Genomic DNA, 22,831 nt, shown 5'->3' with positions numbered 1-22,831 from the left:
TTGAGAAAGGCTGCCACTCACTTAGAGAATCAATTTGGAATGGAAATTTGAAAATGTGGAGAAAAACATGCGTTTTTCATTTTAACTGTTTAGTAAACTCTTCTTACACAATTTGAGAGCAAACACAAGAAAGGTTTCTCAGAAGATAATTGGTATATATAATATATTCATATCACTCTTACTATTTACATATATATGAAGGCAGGCAGCTGCTTGCTCAAGAAATCTGTCCTCTTAGTCTCAGAGAAACAGAAAAATTATGAGACATTGGTCATTTTAAGTGCTATGTTTCTTCTCAAGAAACCACTTGTTCATTTCTATAATGGACAAGGAACTAGAGACATTTATCTTTATAATTTTCTCTCCTGTTTTGTTCCCTTCAGGGGCCATGAGATACTGAAAACCACGCAAGACAGATCTGGGAAGTCGGGAAACCATAAAATCACTGAGACAACATCCAGGCAGGAAGGAGAAAGGTAGGTAAACTCTCTGTCCTGTTGATCATTGTATTGAGGGTGTCACAGAACATATCTTTATTGTTATAAAAGCTGGAGGACAGTGAAGAAAGGGCAGGGTGGGATGGCTCCAGTTTAGGAAGTTACTCCATATTGTCCAGTCAGTTATTTCTAGTGATACATTTATAGCTAACAATACACACTGCATACTTGAGCTACATTCCATCTGCTGACTCCTGGGGGTCTGAGGGTAATAGAGAAAGGGCATGTTTTGATATTTCTATTCTTCTTAGTCATGCCTCTTTAATTTGTTCTCAGTAAAGACCAACAGTCCATTAAAATCCTTTAAAATTCTAGTCTTTAACTCTGGAAAGAAATTCATTATATTAATTATTACTCTTCTTGGAGATATTTTTTCTGAGATAACACAGCAAGCAATGCATGCCAGTTATGTTTTGTTTTATTGAGACAGGGTCTTCCTATGTAGCCTGGCTGGTCGTGAACATTTAGCCCAGGCCTCAGCCTCCCAAATGTTAGAATTATGTAACTGTTTTCAAGGAAATAATCTTGATGGTGCTGACTGGTGGACATACAACTCAAACTAATGCATTTTGGGGGAATAGGAAAACAGTATCTTTAATGTAACATGAATTTCAAATGGTCTTATTAATAAAAACAAACCTGGAGCCAGGTATTGGGGTGAATGCTAAAAGATCAGAGAAACGGAACAGGCCACAGCTAACCTCACCTCAGCAACTTCTCAGCTGATCTTGTTTCCTCAAACTGGAAGTCTCTGAGTCCTCATCCAAATGAATGTCAGCTGAACTGCTGCTAAAAGCCTCAAAGCTTAAAAAGGGCTCTAGTTCCTGGTCCTCACACCTTATATACCTTTCTGCTTCCTACTATCACTTCCTGGGATTAAAGGCATGTGTCACTATGCCTGGCTGTTTCCAGTGTGGCTTTTAACTCACAGAGATCCAGATGGATCTCTACCTCCAGAATGCTAGGATTAAAGGCGTATGTGCCACCATTTTCTGGCCTCTATGTCTGTCTAGTGGCTGTTCTGTTTTCTGACCCCAGATAAGTTTATTAAGGTGCACAATATATTGGGGGACACAATATCACCACACTTTAAAGTATTTATATACATACTTGACATGTATGTTGAAAATTGAGGCCACCTTCATGTTGCGATCTTAATGGTATTTTACAATGGTGGAATTTGCCTTGTGGCCTCTCTAACCCTTAATTCTGGGTCTGCCCTCTTGTGTGAGAAATTTGCCCCTCCATCACAGCTTAGATAATGGATGAGGAGAACATGGCATAGGCTTCAGCCTGAGCAAAGTCTCCAGTATTCTCCCATGCTCAGATCCCCAAGAGAACAGAAAGAAGAGTAAGGGACCATGAACAAGCAGAAGGTACTAGGTGGGACTTGGGCTCTTTGCCTGGGTTTCTGGAGATGAGTGTATACTTCCTTTTCATCCACTAAGATTTAGACACTGATAATGGGTTCTATGTCTTATTGGAACTTTTTTTTTTTTTTTTTTTTTGGTTTTTCAAGACAGGGATTCTCTGTGTAGTTTTGGTGTTTGTTCTGGATCTTGCTCTGTAGACCAGGCTGGCCTCGAACTCGCAGAGATTCGCCTGGCTCTGCCTCCCAAGTGCTGGGATTAAAGACTTGAGCCACCACTGCCCAACAGAACATTTTTATTTTAATGCCAACTGTTAAACTTGTCAATGAAGAATAGGACCTTTGTTGAAATTTACCTTTTGAAAGGAAATGATTTCAGTAAAATAATTTTGGGAAAAACAAAGATTTCTACAGGAGCCATTCTAATCTTTATAGTGGGGGAAAACAGTGAGCAAAGTTATAAATACTTGCATTGCACTTGAGGACAATTAAAACGGATATGAAAGATAATTACTGGGTCAGTATGGTAGGCTGAATGCTCAGGACTTATAAACAGAATCTGTTTAATTCTCATGATAGCTCTGGGAGGAGGTGAAGAGGTTGTTCTCTTCTGTGATGAAAGCTGGCTTAGTGGCCAACTGCACAGATTTAGCCAGTGGGTGGTGAAGTTGGCTAGCAGTCTAATTCTGTCTACTGTTAAACCTATGTCCTTGACCAGCATGGAAAGCAGAAGCTAAAATACTGACTTTAAAGAAGTTGCAACATCTCACTTTCACCAGACATTTATCCTGCGTCGTTGAAATGCACACTCTTGAGGAGCGCATCATCTCTCTCTACTCAGTGAACTCCGTGACAGATGTGACACATTTTACAGATTCCTTTGAGGACAAAACACTAAACTCCACAACCCTCCCCAAGAGTAATGAGAAGAAGAGCCAAAAAGAAAATTTCTAATTATTAGCTAAAGAAATTAGAAATCAACAAGAAAGCAAGATAGTGAGTGGATGTGTAGTTGGAACGTGATGGTGGTCCAAGTTGGAAATTTTTTTTTTTTTAAGATTTTTTTATTATGTATACAGTGTTCTGCCTGCATGTATGCCTGCAGGCCAGAAGAGGGCACCAGATCTCATTACAGATGGTTGTGAGCCACCATGTGGTTGCTGGGAATTGAACTCAGGACCTCTGGAAGAGCAGCCAGTGCCCTTAACCTCTGAGCCATCTCTCCAGCCCCCAAGTTGGAAATTTTATTTCAATAACTTTATAGTCATAGACCAAAGAACAATACCTACACTTTGGATTTTCTAACAGACTCCAAATGTTCATTTTAAGAAAACATACATGTGTACCACTTGGTAAGTTAGGATAGCAAAAGTTAATTAAAATATAAGGAAATCTTCCCAAGAAATCAGAAAAACTCTCAGGGTTAACTGTACGACAAGTTTGATCACCTGAACTTCACTTCACTTTAGAAATTCTAATGGATAAAATAAAAGGAGAAATAATTATTAGCTGTGTTAGGAACTGTTTTAAATTCCTTACAATAATTTTAAATTTTTTTTAACTTCTAGGAGATACTATTAACTATTCTTTATATTTTACAAACTTGGAAACTGAGCACCAGAGAAGTTAAGCAACTTGGCCCAGTTCACACAGACAATAAGTAGCAAAAATAAATTAGTGCTCAGGTGGTTTAACATATGAGTCTTTAGTCCGAAAACTGTACATAGTTGTCTCTTAATAGTTGTAATTTTGAAAAGTTACGATTATTATGGAAAAGATGGCAAAATAAAGAGTATTGGAATAAAAGGGTGCAGTTACTTAGGTATAAAAAAACGTAACTGTATAAAACAGTTTATTTTCCCACAACAAGTAGACAATATGATAAAATAATCTCATTTATAATAGTCATGAATACCTATGGATAGCTGTGTAGGAAATATATAAGAATATATTGTTAATTGAATACTGTTAAATGAATAACAATAGAATGAGAAACACAAAAGAAGGTGAGCAGTGAACAATGTTTATATTGCATTCCTGGATAAGAATAATAAATGTGTAAGTGTTATCTTCTCCATATGAACTTGTGAACTTAATGTAACCTCAAAATATTTGGAGGAAAGCTTGCCATTAAAATGGAAGAATTGAATGGCCCGGCGGAAAAGCAAAATTTTGGGAAAAGAAGGGATAATTTAAGAACTTGCCATTTCTGAGGATTAAAATATGTTAAAGAGTTATTATACTCAAGACAGTGAGCTACTTTGTGTTTTTCACTAAGATAGAAACTTAAAGGTCCAGTGGTGGTTTGAATGAGAAGTTTCCTCCATAGGCTCCATATCGGCACTCTTGCTCTCCAGATGGTAGACTCTTTGTGGGAGGTTATGGGATCTTCAGGAGGTGCACTTTTGCTGGAGGAAGTGTATCATTGGGGGTGAGCTTTGAGGACTTATAACCACACCCCACTTCGTTTGTTCTTTACTTCCTGTGTGCGGTTGAAATATGACCAGTCAGCTTCCTGCTCCTGCTGTCTGCCATACCTGCCTGTTGTCATGCTCTTCTTGCCTCTGTGGACTCTATCCTTCTGGAACTGTAAGCCCAAGTAAACCTTTTCTCCTAAAGTTGCTCAGGTCATGGTGCTTTATCACAGCAACATAAAAGTAACTAATATAGGAGGAACTAAATTAATTTGAAAATTCTACAAAGAGCACAGCATTTAAAAGATATAATGGGAGGAAAATACATTCGTGAATGCCTTTGCCATATTGTATATTATGTTATTAAAACAAGAATCCATGGCTGAAGAGTGATAGACTTAATCCTATTAAAACTTCCTTATCTATAAATGAAAAATAGACACAAACAGCATAGCCCTAACAACGGATTTGTTTTAATTTCTTGAGAGTAGAATTAATGAATCAGTTAAATTCTAGCTAACATTCCAAAAATATGGTTGTTTAAAGGTTTAGTAAAGCAGAGGCCTTATGGGTAAGTTGATTTCCTACCCTCTGCAGCATAGATAACCATTGACACTGTCAACACATGGATGTTATGTCATAACATGACATGATATACTATCACATATATGTGCATATATATTATATAGATACACATATAAATAATGACAGCATTATAGAAAACCACAGCAACAACTTGGAAATGAAGCAGTTTTTCATCAAAAAGAACAACTAAATTTGAGCTACAATACTCACAAGAGTGAGGGATTTTAAGTAGACATTTTTATAACTCTTGCACGTCAGTGCATATTTCAGAAGTCATTTGCAACATCTTTGAATAATTCAAGTTTTGTACATGTGAAAATGTATCATCAGTAGTAGAAATGAAATCCCCCAGTTATTCAAATGCAATAGATGATAGCAATGGAGCAGCACAAGAATAACATTTAAAGAGAAGTGTTCCTTGTCTGATTATTGTGAAGTATGGTGTAACAAAGAGGCTTATTTCACCTCCATCTAGAGTAGCTCTCCTTTCTCACATGCTGCAGTCACAAAGCAAATGAGAAAGGGAAATTTATCATCATTAACACACACTAAAGGTTTTTTTTTTTAAAGTCTTAGGGCTTAGAGGGCAAAAACCCTTGCCTCCCAAGCCTGAGAAGTTGAGTTTATTCTCTGGAAACAACAGTGGGAAGAGAGAAATGACTCCTGGAAGTAGTCTTCTGACCTCTGTGCACAATGTCATGGCACATGTGTACATGTGCAAAAGGACAAATAGATAAAAGCTTTAATTCATGTGAAATATATCAAGGAATAGTGGCCTGTACTATGACAACCAGTTGGCACAAAGATTAACAAAGGAATACGTTTTTGCCTGAGGGCCTGTTGGCATCATTGCTGAGTTCTGGAAAGAATAGCTGATCAACTGTGATCTTTCTCGTCTTTCTGGTTGGATTCACATCTCTGAGCAAAGCAATGGTTCTTGGCCATTGTTGTTCTCCCTGAAGACATGTGTGCTGACCCAGGGCCTTCTGCCAGCATTCTCAGCCGAATGGACTTCTCATCTCCATCATTTGTGTTGCTCTTTTGTTTGCAGGCTTCAATTATGCCACAGTGTATATCCAGCCATCTCTCCTCACCCTTCTCATTGTCATTGACCCTCAGTTGAATCTGATATTTCAGTTCTTTTAATCTAGCAACACTATAGTGTTTCCCTTTGGTCTGACACAGCTTGTTATCAAGAAAGTTTTGGTCTTAGGGTTTGGCCAACAACCATTTTATGTGTCCTTCCTACAAGGACTTTTAGGTACTCTGAAAACTACATCCTTAGAAGACATTTCCTGCTGGCTAGAAAGCATGTTGGGGTATGTCTGAATCTCCAAGAAAGGAATACATTGTGACTGTCTCTACAAGACTCTTTCTGAACACACACAGGTATTTTTGTTTATTTAAGATTGTGTGTGTGTGTGTGTGTGTGTGTGTGTGTGTGTGTGTGTTATAGTGTATGCCAAGTGAATGAATGTGCCCATGTAGGCCAGAAGAGAGTATTGTTGGAGTTGGAGTTAATGGTGGATATGAGCCACCTGAGATGGGTGCTGGGAACCGAACTTGGGTCCTCTGGAAAAGCAGCACTGATTCATCACTCTAGCCCCTGACAGAAGAGTTTTAAAATCTCTTTCTCTCTCTCTGTCTCTCTCTCTCAGTATTTTTGTTACAGCAGAAAACAGCCTGAAAATAAACAAAAGAACTATAGAAACTTTTCTCTCTAATGAGTAAGTAAAATAAAAGAGAGAGACTATCATTTTGTTTTGAATGACTAACAAAATCAAACAAACACAAGTATAAAGATAACAAAATCTTGTTAATCTTCATGCTTTCCAGACTGTCACTTTTTGAAGACTGTAAAAAACAAAATAAGTCACCACCACCACCACAACACCAAATACTGTGAGCAGGAATTTGTAGAAGGGAAAAATGGAGAACAAAACAAGCTATACAACCAACAGGTGTATAACAAGCTATACAAAAAAAACCCCAAAAACCAAAAAACAAAAAACAAAAAACCAAGCTATACAAAAAGGTGATAACAGCCACCACTGTAGTATAACAAAGTAGAAAGGGTCAAGTTTATCAGGGAATCTTAGACATCAAAATAAGTGCTAATTACTATGTATAGTATATGAAAGGATTTTTTCTCATTCCTTCATCTAACAAGGAGTTTCTGAGACTCTATCCTGTTTGTCTTGTGTTTGGTGCTCTTGTGAGCTCCAGTGACACAGAGTTGAGGACTTCATTGTTTCCTGTGATATGCCTGGATAGAGATGCTGGGTCTAATTAAGGGCTTTAAGGATACCTCAGGCAGCGTCAGATCCAGAGTGCTGGGCAGTTTCCTTTGAAAGGTCCTAGGAACCTATGCTGACTTCGGTAGGCTCAAGAATACGAGGTAGAAACAGAAATCAGTTTGGTGTAAAAAACAAAAAAAAACCAAAGCTAGTCTGAGTGGATGGAACTAGAGGAAAACATTTTTGTTTGCATTCAGGGAACAACTTCTGGTACTAGAGAAAGTTCTGGAAGCTTGAACCACTAAGAAAGGACGTAACAGAGGGCTTCATATGTGAGACAGGAGTAGCGAAAGGGGCAGTGAGTGGTTAACAAATGCCACAGAAACCAGTTCAAGTGTTCCTTGGATCATGGGAATGAGAAGGGTTCCCATGAGGAACTGACCACCAGGCTACTTTTGAGTTAAAAACCAGCCAGCCTTGTCGCCTATCTCTTAGCCTTTAGATAAATTATGTATCTCTGAGTCTTTGTTTCTATATTAAAGAACCAGTGGTAGCAAAGGAGAGTAAAACAGTATGTCTCAAGAAGGTGGTGGTGAGACCTGAATAAAGTGGGTGTTAGTAAAGCAATTCAAGATGTTTCGATAAGGTGGGTACTTGATGAATGGTACTATTAGAATAAAGAAATAAGGTAAATCTTACCTTGGAAAGCACTTTTAGAAAGTGAAGATGATACTCATTGATGTTAAAAGTCCTCTTTGTCTGGGGTTCCTGAAAACAAAATCTTTATAAATTGTGCTGTAAATAAAATTGTAAATATACATCATTAGAAACTGTTCTATTTTGTTAGCATTCCCTTGTATGTCCTTAGCTTATGGACAACTTTATTTTTAGCTCAACCTATAGTTTTTGGATTATGCCAAGGGAATCTAGATTGCCAACTCTGGTTGGTTACATCAAAAGAGATCTTGGATTGGACAAGGAATGTGTTACAGCCTGTTCAAAGGCAGCATGCTCGTGTATGTTGGGGGAGTTTGAATTTGCTAGGGTTAAAATGCTGTGCCGCAAATCAGTTCCTGTTTATCAGTCATGCTGCCTTATCCAACACTGAACAATTTACATTAGTCATTGAGAAGTCCAAAAGGACTCAGGTGGTTAAACTCCCCCCGTCATTCTAACAGAAGGCAAATAAAGCAGTTAGAGGTTGTCTGTTACCATAGCAACTCAATGAGCTGTGTTTGGTGTTAAGCATGCTTACCAGTTACAGCAAATGAGCCATTCATCACTCAGTTCTCCCCACCCTAGTTTGCCTTTAATGAGCTTGGCTCGCTTTTGTTTGTAGCAGTCGACATTGTTTTTACGTAGGAAGTGTCTAACTTAAGATGGTTTGATTTCCAAGTTTTCCATTTTATGATGTGAAAGCCAGACCCATTCATGAGCAACTGTAGTCTGAATTTTGAATGTTAGTGCTTTCTGGAATGGCAGTACGTATTACAACACTCTGGCTGGGTTTAAGAAGCAGCAATAAGCTGCAACTTCCAGTCAACCAGGCAACCGTGAAAGGAACAATGTTGACTCTACAGTGACATTTCTAAGCATTAGTGTTTCATAGGTTAAATGTGCTGCACAATTTTTGACTTACAATATTTTCAACTTAATTTTATTGTTAACATTAGCCCATTACCAGTCAAGGGACTTTTGTGAATTGTATCATGGGACATTTAAGCAAGGTAGAGAGTAAAGGATAAAATCAACCCTTACTTCTGAGAAAGAACATGTTTTGTTGTGATATTTCCTGAAACTCCTCCTTAAATAGAGCACTACAATTAGTCATCTTGTGGAAGCATCATGAGAAGTGTACATTGTTCTGAAACTTTTTATGTTTTCTCGCATTTCTGGAATCATCTCAATATTTTGATTTGCCTATTTTAAATTTACAAAAAGGATCTTCTTTTTTTAAATAAATATTTTTATTTTATAATTAATTTAATTTTACATATCAGCTATGGATTCCCCTGTCCTCCCTCCTCCCACCCCCCAGTCTTCCACCCAATCCACCCCCCATTCCCACCTCCTCCAAGGCAAGGTCTCCCCTGGGGATTCAGTCCAGCCTGGTAGATTCAGTTGAGGCAGGTCCGGTCCCCTCCTCCCTACACCAAGGCTGAACAAAGTGTCTCAGCATAGGCCCTAGGTTCCAAAAAGCCGGCTCATGCACCAAGGACAGGTCCAGGTTCCACTGCCTGGGTGCCTCCTAAACAGTTCAAGCTAATCAACTGTCTCACTTAACCAGAGGGCCTAGTCCAGTGCCATGGGGGCTCCTCAGCTATTGGTTCACAGTTCATGTGTTTCTGCTAGTTTGGCTTTTTTCAATCTTGGTCTCGATATCTCTTGTTCATATAATTCCCCCCGCCCTCCGCAATGGACTCCTGGAGCTCCTCCTGGGGTTTGGCCATGAATCTCTGCATCTGTTTCCACCAGTCACTGGATGAGAGTTCTATCACGACAGTTAGGGTGTTCGCCATCTGATCACCAGGTTAGGTCAGCTCAGTCACTCTCTCAACCATTGCCAGTAGTCTATAGTGGAGGTATCTTTGTGGATTTTGGGGACATCTCTAGCACTCTGCTTCTTCCTATTCCCATGGGGTCTTCATTTATCATGGTATCTCTTTCCTTGTTCTCCCACTCTGGTCCTGATCCAGCTGGGACATCCCGCTCCCCTAAGCTCGCTTTCCCCTGACCCTTGCCCTCCATTACCCCCCTCACCCCCAGTTTGCTCATGTAGATCTCATCCATTTCTCTGTCGCTGGGCGATCCCTGTGTCTTTCTTAGGGTCCTCTTTACTAGGTAGCCTCCCTGGAGTTGTGAGTTGCAGTCTGTTTATCCTTTGCTTTACATCTAGTATCCACTTATGAGTGAGTACATATCATGTTTGTCTTTCTGAGTCTGGGTTACCTCACTCAGGATGATATTTTCTAGTTCCATCCATTTGCCTGCAAACTTCATGATGTCATTGTTTTTCTCTGCTGAGTAGTACTCCATTGTGTATATATAGCACACATCAGCAGGGATCTACTTCTTTTTTTTTTCTCTTTTTTTTAAAAGAATAGAATTCTTTTATTTATTTATTTATTTATTTATTTATTTATACAGTGTTCTGCCTGCAAGCCAGAAGAGGGCGCCAGATCTCATTACAGGTGGTTGTGAGCCACCATGTGGTTGCTGGGAATTGAACTCAGGTCCTCTGGAAGACCAGCCAGTGCTCTTAACCACTGAGCCATCTCTCCAGCCCGTATCTACTTCTTTTTAACATCATGTTTTTAAGATCATCAAGGTTCTGTCTTCCTAGCTCTGTGTTCTCTTTTGGGGATTTTTGTGTCACATGGTAAAGCAAGCATTTGTTTGCTGTTTATGTCCCCTCGCCTGCTTGCTTCTTAAGAGAGTTTATGATGACAGGGTGTTATTGCTGAAAGAGTTAGAAGAAAGCATCCTTATTAGTTTTCCTGTTGTTGTGAACAAATACCTCATAAGAAACAAAGAAGGGGAGAAAAGTTTGTTTTGGCCCATAGTTTGGGAATAGAGTGGCCATTGGAGTGGTGAGGGCCTGGTAGTGAGAGCAGGAGGTGGCTCCTCAGAGTCAGGAAGCAGAGAGTGATGATTGCTGCTGCTCATCTCCCTTTTTCCTTTCACTCAGTCTAGAACTCTGGCCCAAGCAATGCGGCTGCCCACTTTTAGGGTGGATTTTCCTACCTGAGTTAAATACTCTTGGAAACTACTTCACAGATATCAAAAGGTGTATTTCTATAGTGATATTAAAACTAGTTAACTTGATAGTGATGATTAACCTTCACAACATCCTAAATGTATGAGTCTCTAGAGTGTGAATACTGAAGCTATTTAAAAATGATAAAAGTTAAAGTGGATGGGAAGTTGGAAAAAGTGAATAAATTAAGACCAGGCCAGACAAGTCATACTGAGAATCAGATTGCCTGTTAAGGCAGTGAGACCACAACAGGTGGATTGACTTTCTCAAAATAAACAAAGTTCTTGTGCCTGGGGCTTATCTGTACCTACAACCTTTACACAAGAAAAATGAAACCAACAAGCTTGACGTGTAGCTGATTACTTTTGAATCAAATGTCAACTGATCACAGGCCTCCGCCTAGTCAATTGATTTGTTAGGTAAGCAGAAACACTCCATCAAACCATACCCAAATGAATCAAACTTGCTGTTGCCAGTCAGCTCACTTCTTTACTTTCACATTCAGGCTATAGGGGCAAAGTTCTCTGTTACTCTCCTAGTTTCAGGTGCTACCTGACTCTTGGATCATCCAAGACAACACTAGGTCTCACTTGAGGGGCTGCAAACAATTTCTGTTACATAAAAGCTAGTTAATGAAAAATACTTGCAAGTCCAAGATGATCCCTAAAAGGATGTACTTACCAATGGCTCTGGTATTTAGCCAATGAACCATATCTACAGCAATGTTTGCTTTTTAAAATTTTATCTAGAGCAGTGGTTCTCAAGCTTCCTAATGCTTTGACCCTTTAATACAGTTCCTCATGTTGTGGTGATCTCCAACCATAAAATTATTTTGTTGCTACTTCATAACTGTAATGAATCATAATGTAAATATCTGTATTTTCCAAAGGTCTTAGGTGACCCTTGTGAAAGAATCATTCATCCCCAAGGGGGTCGTGACCTACAGATTTGAGAACCGCCCATCTAGAGTTTTCCTTTAGGTTATGCAGCAAGGTTAATGGTGGTCTTCTAACTCAAAGCCCAGATCTCATAATCAAACAGTTGCATGGGATAAGATACAGAAAACTTTTGTCCCTCTCTTTCCTCATTGTGTTGCTTACGTGTGAAATAGAATATAATGAATCCTTAGAGACCCCTCATCAACATAACAAAACTGTCTGCTATTCTGACTTCAGAACGGCTGGTAACATAGCTTCAGTTCATCACTTTGCCCATTTGATTGCCGCCTCTATATTATGAACCTAATGTAGCTACCTCTTCCCTCTGGGTGAAGCATTCTGTCCCATTTGTTCTAATATGGAGGAGAATGTGGTTTAGCAAATTGGAATTTACTGGTCATGAGAGTTCATCACCTTCCTGGGGACTTCTCAGCAAAGCTCTGCCCCTTGGTTGCTTTGCTTTCTAGGTAATTAACAGACACGACAGACATGCCCCTTTCTAGAAAGGTTTGGGTATGTCAACATTATTCTGGAGACAGAACCAACTATGCCAGCTTGAAAAACAGGAGTTTGTAGCTCCAGCCCAGGCCTGCAATTTCCCATAGCTGAAGGCAGCCTCGGTAGTTCTGGATAGTAAGTGAACATTGAGATTGTATCATTAGCGGCACATGGAACTGACAAAGAAATCTTCACTCCATTTGGATTTTAGACTTTGACACTGGCATAACTCCTAAGAGTGAAAGGAATGTAACTAATTTTTAAATCAAACTCAATTCATATTTGTTCATATTTCAAGATGTTTTGCATATTTCTAAAATAAATAAAATCCATGTTCTTGATTGGCATTTTAGAAACAGAATTTTAAAACACTAAGTGTATTCGGCAAACGTTAAATAGCACGTTAGAAGTAATAATTAGTCGTAGGTTAAATATCAGGTTTAATTTATATTCTCTTCAAATAAATTTATTAAAATTCTAACTTATAGATGTTCAAGAATACAAAATATCTTGATAAATTGTCAGACTGCCATCCTAACTTGCAAACAGCATACTTATTGTTATGGTAATCATTAAAAACTCCCCTGATAGAAAACTGTACATGTAAATGTTCAACTGTCGTAAGTAAAAAGATGACATCATTGCCCCAGAGTGACATCATTGTTCCAGAGTGACATCATTGTCCCAGAGTGACATCACTGTTTCAGAGCTGCCCATGAGCTGGTTGTTGTCATTTGTCTCAGATGGTGTATTTTCTGACCTTTGGAAGGCATGGTGGATAGTTTAGCTGCTAATTATTACCAAACATTTCAGCATATAACAATTCTATGCATGACTATGATTGCTGAAGTGTGGCTGAAAGGACAGTCCTTTCAAGGTCACATTCACATTGCATGTATGTGAAGGCTCTCCCTTACTGAATTTGGTATGTGGTTACATTACTGTTGGTATATAATGGAGAACATGGCTTAACTCTGTGAGCTGATTCCAAAGAGCTCTCCAACATGCACTTCTCAAGAGATCTGTGGAGCCTGTTGTTATCATTTAAATACAAATATCCAGCTTAAGCTTATCAAATGAAGTTGTGATTACAACAGCAATTTATACTGTTTTTTTTCATTTACTTTTGTTTATATCAGTAGTCCCACTGCATAAGATTTCATAATCTTGTTGATATAGGTGGACGTTTAAACTCCATGAAGATTTTTTTTTTAGATGGAAATTGAAAATTAAATCTCTTTCCTACCATGCTTTGGTACTATCTGGCTACCGTAGTTTTTGAAATCATTTTGAGGGAAAGCACAGTGCAGTAAGCTAAGTCATGGGTTGCTAATCTGGAGTTTCCCTTGTTCGCTTTTTGAGCTACATGGACTCAGGCATATTATTTAATCCTTATGCTGAGCAGTGTGGTGATATATTGTGTACTCCAATAAAGCTTGCCTGGGGATCAGAGGACAAAGCCAGCCACTATATTAAACATAGAGGTCAGGCAGTGGTAGCACATGCCCTTAATCCTAGCATTCAGGAGAAAGAGATCCATCCAGATCTCTGTGAGTTCAAGGCCACACTGGGAACAGAGCCAGGTGTGGGGCACATGCCTTTAATCCCAGCAACTAGGAAGGAAGGAAGATGGCGGGGCACAGGAAGGTATATAAGGCATAAGTAAACAGGAAGTCTCTCTTTTGAGGCTGAGGATTTCATAGAGATAAGAACGTGGCTGGTTTGTTCTATTTCTCTGATCTTTTAGCTTTCACTCAAATATCTGGCTCTGTTTTTTTTTTTTAATTAATAAGACCTTTTAAGATTCATGTTACTATTATCTGTAAAATAGAACTGATATTAGTACTGCTTTCCTAAGGTTATTAAAATGAAATCCATTATCTTTTGTATTGTATTTAGAATGTTTCCTTATATGGCTACTTAGTAAAGTATTATTTGATGTTACTTGCTGTGATATTTATGAAGTTTTCCAGTTCACATCACTTTAAGGCTGTTTCCCCCGCCCCCCACAATGGATCTTTAACTTACTAAGTTTATGTTGATGAATACATTGTAGGCAAAATTTTAATAGCAATAGAGTCTAACATTGATGATTATATCTCTTTGTCTTTTTTTTTAACCAAGGATTATTTGTAGAACTAAAGAACTGTTGTAAAAGCATGATAAAGTATTTACCCATTTCATAGCCTCATATATGATAACAAAAATCTGCAACTGCTTTGAAAATGGTTTCCTAATTGTGCAGACATTTTGTTTCCATCATGAGGGATTAAAGTCATGCCTTTACATGTGTGCTTTGGCTATCAGGCTGTTTGTAATGTTGATTTGAGGATAGATTTTTACCCCTGTTTGTCTGTGAGAACTTTCCACTGTTTATCAGATTTTTTTTTAAGCTGAAGTTAGTACATGAATTATCACTTACCAGTAACTAGTAAACAAACTATCTGTTTCAATTCTGCTCGAAACCTGTTCAATTGGAATACTTTCTGATTTAGACATAGGGCAGAGAATAGCAGAATATTATTAGAAGAGCTTGGTAGAGGAGTGTATCAGTTTGTATTCTTTAAAGACCCCCTCCTCATCATTATCATCAGAGTGCAAGAAGCCACTGGAACTGGAATTTACTTTGACTGATGGGAGATTATCCAAGTAAGTCAGCAGGCTTCCTTATCAGGGAAGAAGATGATGGCAACTGAGGTGGATCTGACAGCCAAGAGGTCAGAGTCCATGAGGACCAGCAAGGCACAGCAGATGGTATCCCAGCATGTGGGTCAGCCATGGTGACACAGAGTCTGGAGGCAGGTGATATCTGGGAAGATAACCAGAGTCTGGTATAGATGCTGGGACCCCAGGGATGAAATTAGGTGGAAGCAATAGTGAGCCATCCAGGATGCTAAAGCAGAGGCTGCAGGTCACTGTATAATAAAATCTGTGCTATTTCTGGTTTGGGAGTGATGGGGATTGAGGGTTGTTGGTGAAGGGAGCCAGGCAGGTCTTTGTAGATACTGACTTTGAAATTCTTCAGTCAAGGGTCATGTGACTCCTTTCTATGATTTGTAAAACTCAAGTGAATTAATCAATAAGTGTCCTTTATTGCTAATGAGGATAATTAGAAGGCAACGTGGTATTGGCTTGGCCAGTTTCATCTTGGAAAGGTTCAGTAACTTGCAGAACAGCCGGAATTCCTGACAGTTGGAGCTGCTCACATGCAGCCAAGGTTAAGTGACACGTGGAACGTGGGTGTGTTATTCCTACACTTTTTGGATTTTTCCCTGGGAAGAGGTCATCTCTCAGAGAAAATCACAGAGGCAGGTGGTTGCTCACTGCTGAAGCCTGCTTGCAGAGGAAGAGAAACAATGGAAGCTGCTGAGTTGATTTCCTTATAGTGACATGAATGTGATCTAGCCTTTCTCCTGGCAGGGACAGTCATGCCGTATTCTCCTACTTGGAGATATTCTGTATCAAACTAATGAGGCAGAGGATGCTGGACACTGACTTGCCTGAGTTCAGATTTAAACAGCCTTCTGTTGTGGAGCTCAGACCTTACATATACTGATGTATCTGTGGTCAATGGAAAAACCCTCAAAACAAAATTCAAGCATTCTCCTGCTTTACGTTCTGAAGCAGATTTGTTTGTTCTTTATATTATGTGTAAATATTGTGTGCCTTCATGTGTGTATATGTATCATATGTAAGCCTGGTACCTGTGGAGGCCAGAAAGGGGAAACTGATCCTTGGGAACTGGAGTTACAAATGGTCATGAGCTTCCTGACATGGATGCTAGAAACTGACCTCAGGACCTTCAGAAGAGCAGCAAGTGTAACTACTGAGGCATCACTCCAATGCTGTATCTCTAGCAAAGAAAAAATTATTTTAGTGGGTTACTATGAAGTTTTGAAACTTTTATCAGTTTTTTCAATGACTTTTTAATGAGGGGAAAAATCCGTGTTTCGTTATTCAAATAGGCATTCTTTGTGAAGGTGACTGCATTCACTTAGCAAATGGCAATTAATTTAAGTGATTATTTAATTTACTTCATTCTCATGGAATGTAATGGTTTGAATTCTGAACTTCTGTACAGCTTTGGGGCAGGTTATTCACTATATGGGGCTTTACTTTCTCAATGTCTCTGTTCTTCACACAATACTGTAATTTTGGTTCTCCCCGGTGATTCACAATGAGAGACAACTTTCCCTTGTTATTAGAAATCTCATACTTAAAATATGCTCTGTTCTTACTTATCCTCATAGTATGAAATAATTGTATCTGTCCGGATCCACAACTGAAGTGACTTCAGGAGCTGGCAGAAGGGTTGACCAGAAACTCTGGAGCCATAGTTGACATGTCTTTCCATAGATGGATAGAATTTCATCTTAGCAAACCCTCATTCTGCTCTCAAGCCTTTTGAGGGATTGGATCTGGTCCACCCTGATTGCTAAGGATAAACTTCTTAGAGTCAGTTGATTACAGATGCTATGATGTCTACAAAACACCTCACAGCAACTCCTACGTCAGTATGTGATAGATCATTGAGGACAACGACCTCAACAAACTGACTGTCATGGAGCTGTCATCAAAGTCCAACCTTCGTCTGCTTAGCACCCTTATACCTCTTATTAAACCACCTTTAATCTCAGGGACAATGAATGAGTCATTCTTGGGTATTATGATACAACTCTTTTGAAGCATGATTTGTAATCAAAACCATACTAACCATTTCTGGGAAGAAAATATGCCACTAGGTGATAGTCACTATTCTTTACATCATATTACTTAGACACCATGATGCAGCTGTAATAGCTATGCGTCATAAAGGTTAGATGATAAGTGCTTAAAGGGAAGATGAAAGCAAAACTACACACATACAATAAAATAAATACTCCTAATTATAGTTCTTTTTTCTAGAACTGGGCACACAGCCAGAGCTGGTATGTATTAACACGAACTTCTCTTCCAACCATTCATTATTCCTTTTGCTTTCAAGCAGGCACACTACGTTAGCGTTCTTTGCCTGGTAGAGACCCACACTATCTTTCAGGGATACATTCAAAAGAAGCTATACTGCAATAGCTGTCTACGCACATATAGTACTTACATATCATGCACAAACATCTATAAGCCAGACTCTAGCTTCTCTTCCTGCCAATGTGTTACAACAAAGTCTTGATGAAGCCATATGTGTGAGCTGATAGGAAAGAAGGTAATAAGACATTAATACAGATTATGGACACTTGGACTATCTCCTGTTAAATTATTTGTGTTATTAGGACTGGCTTGAGTTCAGTCTTATACACATGGCTCCCATTTAGAATTGAAGTTTTTTTTTTTTTTTTTTTTTTTTTTTTTTTTGTACTAATGGGTCCAACAACTAGTTCATGATGCGTATGGTAAGGTGGTGGCCCATGGGAGACATTACTACTAAGACTTAGTAAAAAAGTTAAATGCCATTTCTTCAAGGGAAGGTATATATCTGCAGAAGAATCCTCAGGTTCACCGTGATTCATAGGGTCTGCTATGGGCTCCACACAGCATCCTTGACAGCTACTGGCATATAAAGCACCATCAGAGCTGATGAGTCATAAGCCCCCAATGGCAGAACATGGCAGTCTGGCCTTTTTGCAGAGCCCTCTCTTATTCATAGACCTACTTCTAACCTGCAGTTTTTGTGACCACTAAGTAAATGGGCCAGAGCTGCACACACAAGCTAAAAATGTGTTGCTTTCCAAATCTAGGGACCCATTTGACTTTGTGCTTCACTGCGGAGGGTATTGGGAGCAAGTGTGACTTTGATTTTACCTTTGAGGGAATTTACTAAAATGCTTCACACTCTTAAACCTCTAGGAATTCAACATGTATGGAAAAGTCCACCCAGGCCAACCAGGAGAACTAACTGGGAGGGTGGTGGGAATTTACCGGTGTACCTTTCAATTCCTTGATGGTGTCATGAATCTCTCTGCAAAGAGTCAAGAAATCTGGTTTTGTTTTGTCTTACCATGCACAAACAGTGGTAGAAGTTTCTACTCAAATAGTCCTACCGTAATAACAGATGCAGGAAAGCAATGAAGAAATTATACCGGTTGCTGTATATATACATAGTCCAATAATATATACTGGAATGGGGGAATAGCCATGAACTGGGTTTGGAACACACAAGCCTGTTCACCTGAGCCAAAACCTCACCACCTACCCAACCTCTCTGAGTTCGTGCAGGCTGGTAGACCAAGTGATGTTTAGGACTCTTGCTAATGGTGTCATTTTGGAGCTTCTGTCCAGTAATTTGTGAACGGAATGATTAACTTCCCTTTCCTTGGTGTAGTCACCATAAGGGTAGGAGACAGGTAAACATATAACTCTTGTCAGTATCGAGTCATTTCTCCTGTTTTCATGAAGGGAAGTTTGCTCTGTAGACTGGCTTTTCTGAGACTGGGTGAAAGCTTGTGATGATGTGAGTAGTGCTCACCAGTACCAGAGTTCCTTTGTTTATAAAGATGAAGGAGGACTTTAGCAAGTTAACTATTTCCTCCCTAGGGGCACCAAAATCAACAAGAGTACAGTCTCCACAAGCCAGATTGTTCTGGTTCGATTTCTTGTCCAGTGAGCACTGCATACACTTAAGTCCTACCTAGTCCTGCACCATTCCCCAGATTTATGTCTATATAAATTGGGAAAATTTTTGTTCCTTTGGCATTGGGCATATATTGTGCTTAACCTTCTGGAGTCTGCGAGGTAGAGTCATAAATCTAAAAACAAAGCTGTGGCAGGGTGGGTCCTGAGAAGAACACCATTTATTTGCAAGTTACTGACATCAGATATATAATTTTTAGGTGAGGCAGGGTTAGCCTCCTTACAGTATAGAAGGTCTCTCTAGTGGTGAAGAAAATCAATCAGCATTGAGGGTGTTGCTCTCCCAGGATGTTGCTCTTCCATCTGTCTGCAGCTTAGGTGTCTAGATCCCATTTCTTCCTGCTAATGGTTTGCTTTCAGGGAAATAATTCTGTGAGGTAGGAAATTTATTTTGTGTTACAATCAACTTAAAAGGATAAGACTCTGGGCTTGAAACATAGTCTCCATAATTATAGGAGACAAAGACTTATTTGGGAGAATATATAGATTTCAGGTCCTTTATGCAGAGCTTGAGTTGGGATTTTCAAGCCCTAAGTTAATTTTTTCTTTCCCTGTTTGCAGAAGTCAGCTAGAATGCTCTTTCATTTGACTCCTGCATTATAAGGCATTAATGAATCAAAAGCACCTTGTATTAAAAATGCATTTAATACACCTGACCTACCCCATACAACATTCCTGCAACTCTACAGTGTAGAGTACACAGACTGTGTGTCACTGATTCTGCCCAGCTGGTAACCACTCATTGCTACTGCTCAGCATCTATAGATAGTATCCTACTATGTGCCATTGGTTTCAGAAAAAGATCAAAATTTCAAATATAGTTTCTGCAGAATGCATTTTGCTTTCTATTGAAGCAAAAACAAAATGTGAGTCAATTTTAGATTGGAAACTTTCTCAGTTTAGAAGAGATGACAGACATAAACAAACATACAAATATATAATTAGTAATTATGGTGAGTTTTACAGAAAAGATATCATTTCTAGAGAGAGTAATCTTAAATAACCTTAATATGTATCATGTTTATGAGTATAATTTGTTTAAAATTAAATAACTCTTATAAAGTACTTCATAGGCAAATATTAATTATAGGCTTTATTCTTTTACCTATAAAATACTGACAAAGAAACAATTGTTTGTGTTTTGTGAACATATAGAATTATAAAACTTAAAAACTTAAGAAAATGTGTGGAATTATAAATTTTGACTTCAAAGAAAAGAGTATTATTTTGGGGTTTTCTCTCACTTGATAGTAATCTTATGTTTCATGGTATTGTGAGTTTTCTTTTCCTTTATATATAATATTTTAAGACTTTTTCTTCTTTATTATTGGGGTTACATCCAAATAATGTATTTTTTTTAAATTTGGTTATGGGGCTAATATATGTACATGTAGAATCTGGTCAATATAAATTTTGCCTCTATGAAATAACAGATCTAGTAAAGCTGTAAAAGAATATTGTGTTGTGTAGATGTCATTTAATATTTAAGTGTTCTTTAAAACAGCTGTTACATAAATATCACTTTGATTTAACAAAACTGCACTAAGAAATTAAAGCACCTTGTACCTCAGTTGATAAAAAAAATCATAGGAATTCAGTAAATTTTGCTTATGCATTCAGTTTTAATGCAATATTTGAAGCTGAGGGAAAGAGTTTACATTTGTCTTCACTTGTCCACTCGCCCACTTGATTCACACTGCCCCTGGCTCCTCAATGAAAAGAACCATCATCCACAGCTCTAGACATGCAGCCAGTCAGCCAGAATCCAGCTGAGAGGAATGAGGGGGCCAGAGGACTGTGGGGGAATTGGAAATCCTAAGGGGTAGGACCAGAAGAGTAACAAAGACATCCTCAAGTTGGAGACATGGCACCAAGATGTAAAAACGAAAGTGAAATCAGATAAATCGAGTCATTCTATTGAAGGCAAGATCACCCGTGGCTGTGTCTACACACACACAGTAGATTTTTTCAGGCCTCCTTTCCTCATTGACCTCCTTAGAGGCTTCTCTGGCCTCCCGGTTTGATCTAAGTTCATCTTGACTTACGTTTTAACAGCATGGTTTTCCCCTTCATATCTCTTGTGAAGCACATATCATATGTTCTGTCTCCTCTTTCGCTAGCTTCTAGTTAAAGGAGTGAAACAGCTCTCCCAGCTTTCAGTTAGTTACTTGATTATTATAATAGTTACTTTCCTTCTTGTGGTGACAAAACACCTCCTAGAAGCAACTTAAGGGAGGGCAAGTTTAGTTCTGCTTCTGCTGTCAAGTGTCTTAGTCCACCGTGGTGGGGAAGGCGCAGAGGAGGGCGTGGTGGTGGAAGTCTGCGGTTGTGGCTGTTCACATGAACACGAAAAGAGGCAGGGAGAGTGATGCCTCCGGAGGCAGCTATACTCTTTTAAGTCCAGTTTCCAGAGATTCACTTCAGCCATCCAGGTCCCATTTCCTAAAGGATTCATAGATTTTGAAATAGCATCACTGAGCATTGAAAAGATGAGCCTGTCTGTGGGTGCCATTTCAGATGTAAACCCCAACAGTTAGCCTTGGTCGTTGGCCTTTACCCAATAAAAACTTGTCTCTGAAATGGTTGCTCTCAGCTATACACTCATTGGGAGCACTCATGAGTGTCACCAAAATGCTGATAAACGCATTGTTATTTTTAGTCAGTCAGCTTCAATCTACACGGGGGATGGTTTACCTCTAAACTGTAGCTGCTCATAGCAAACTGGAGTTGAAATGTGTTGTGGTGTCTTTAATTGCAAATGACTGATGATAGGATAATATGTATCCTGTCTGGCATGGCTTTAATTTTGAGCGTAACCTGTGGATTCTCTCATGTTGAGGTGGTCTGCAACGCCTGCTTCTGGATTCACCATAACTTAGAATTTCTTGGAATTTTGTTTCCAGTGCTCCACCCACCCCCCAGGAAACTATATTTGTATTTATCGAGCTATTTTTTTCAGTGGTGTATTTCTAATTTTTAAAAGATTAGGGAGTAGACTGACTTAAACACTCACTTTCAGCCACACCTTGATGGACTCCTTGAGTTAAAACATTTCTCTCAAATCAGTTTTCCAATGCAAGAACTGTGTGATTCATGTTGGAGTCACTGAAGGACATAACTAAAGATATGAACTTTGACTAATGACTATAGATAGCTGTGCTATACAGGATAGAATTCAGACATTCCAGTTCTACTATTATACTCTGTACATCATGCCAAATACCACAGTGATATCTTTCCCATATGGGGAATATGTTTTAACCCCAGTTGATGCCTGAAGCTGTGGATATTACCAAATCCTACATGGACTATGGGTTTTGTTGTTGCTGTTTGTTCTAGGCAGCACAAGTACCAGTGGTTGATGTATTTGTATTCGATTCATGATCTGAGTTCAAATCTTGACACTGTCAATTCAGAACTTGTGTATTTGGAAGCCCCTCCCGGCCCCCAACCAGGCTGCTTCTTCATTGATGAAATGGGGATGATCGTACCTATCTTGATAATGTTATAATAATGCCTATTTGGTAACATCTTTTGGTTATTTAAAGAAACAACATACAAATTACTTCTATTATATTTTAGATGATATATAAATATATAAAATCTTTAGCCAGGTTTCCATCCAAGTTAGAACTTTAGTTTTTTGTTGTTGTTTTTGTTTTGTTCTGTTTTGTTGATAAGGCCCTAAGTTTACCTTTCTTTTTTTGTCTTCTCACTTATGGGGACAATAAGGAAAAGTTCCTAAAACTTGAGACTTGCGAGAGGAGGGCAGAAGAAGATACTTGGTGTTCTTGTTACAGTTTGCCCATGAAGTTCCCCACAGTCTCAGATTCTGAATATTTGGTCCCTTGGAAGCAGCATCTTGGAAGCGTTAGAAGGTGAGGCCCAGCTGGAGAGAGTAGGTCAGTGGGA

The 22,831-nt window shown here is 38.9% G+C and overlaps 1 protein-coding gene across 3 annotated transcripts in view; it reads left to right on the top strand.

Moving 5' to 3' along the window:
- The window catches only part of Pkib (cAMP-dependent protein kinase inhibitor beta), a 101,499-nt gene that overhangs the window by 19,934 nt on the left and 58,734 nt on the right, over nucleotides 1–22,831 (top strand). For all 3 annotated transcript variants that reach the window (XR_008221264.1, XM_052751308.1, XM_052751309.1), the window contains one exon: nucleotides 384–476. The gene's annotated coding sequence lies outside the window, so the exon portion shown is untranslated. The remainder of the gene's footprint in view (nucleotides 1–383; nucleotides 477–22,831) is intronic.

Source organism: Peromyscus californicus, unplaced genomic scaffold (genome assembly GCF_007827085.1).
Source record: "Peromyscus californicus insignis strain IS unplaced genomic scaffold, ASM782708v3 Scaffold_22__1_contigs__length_63687245, whole genome shotgun sequence".
Taxonomy (NCBI): domain Eukaryota; kingdom Metazoa; phylum Chordata; class Mammalia; order Rodentia; family Cricetidae; genus Peromyscus; species Peromyscus californicus.
Note: the sequence above shows the minus strand (reverse complement) of the source record. Positions and strands in the feature narration are given on the sequence as shown.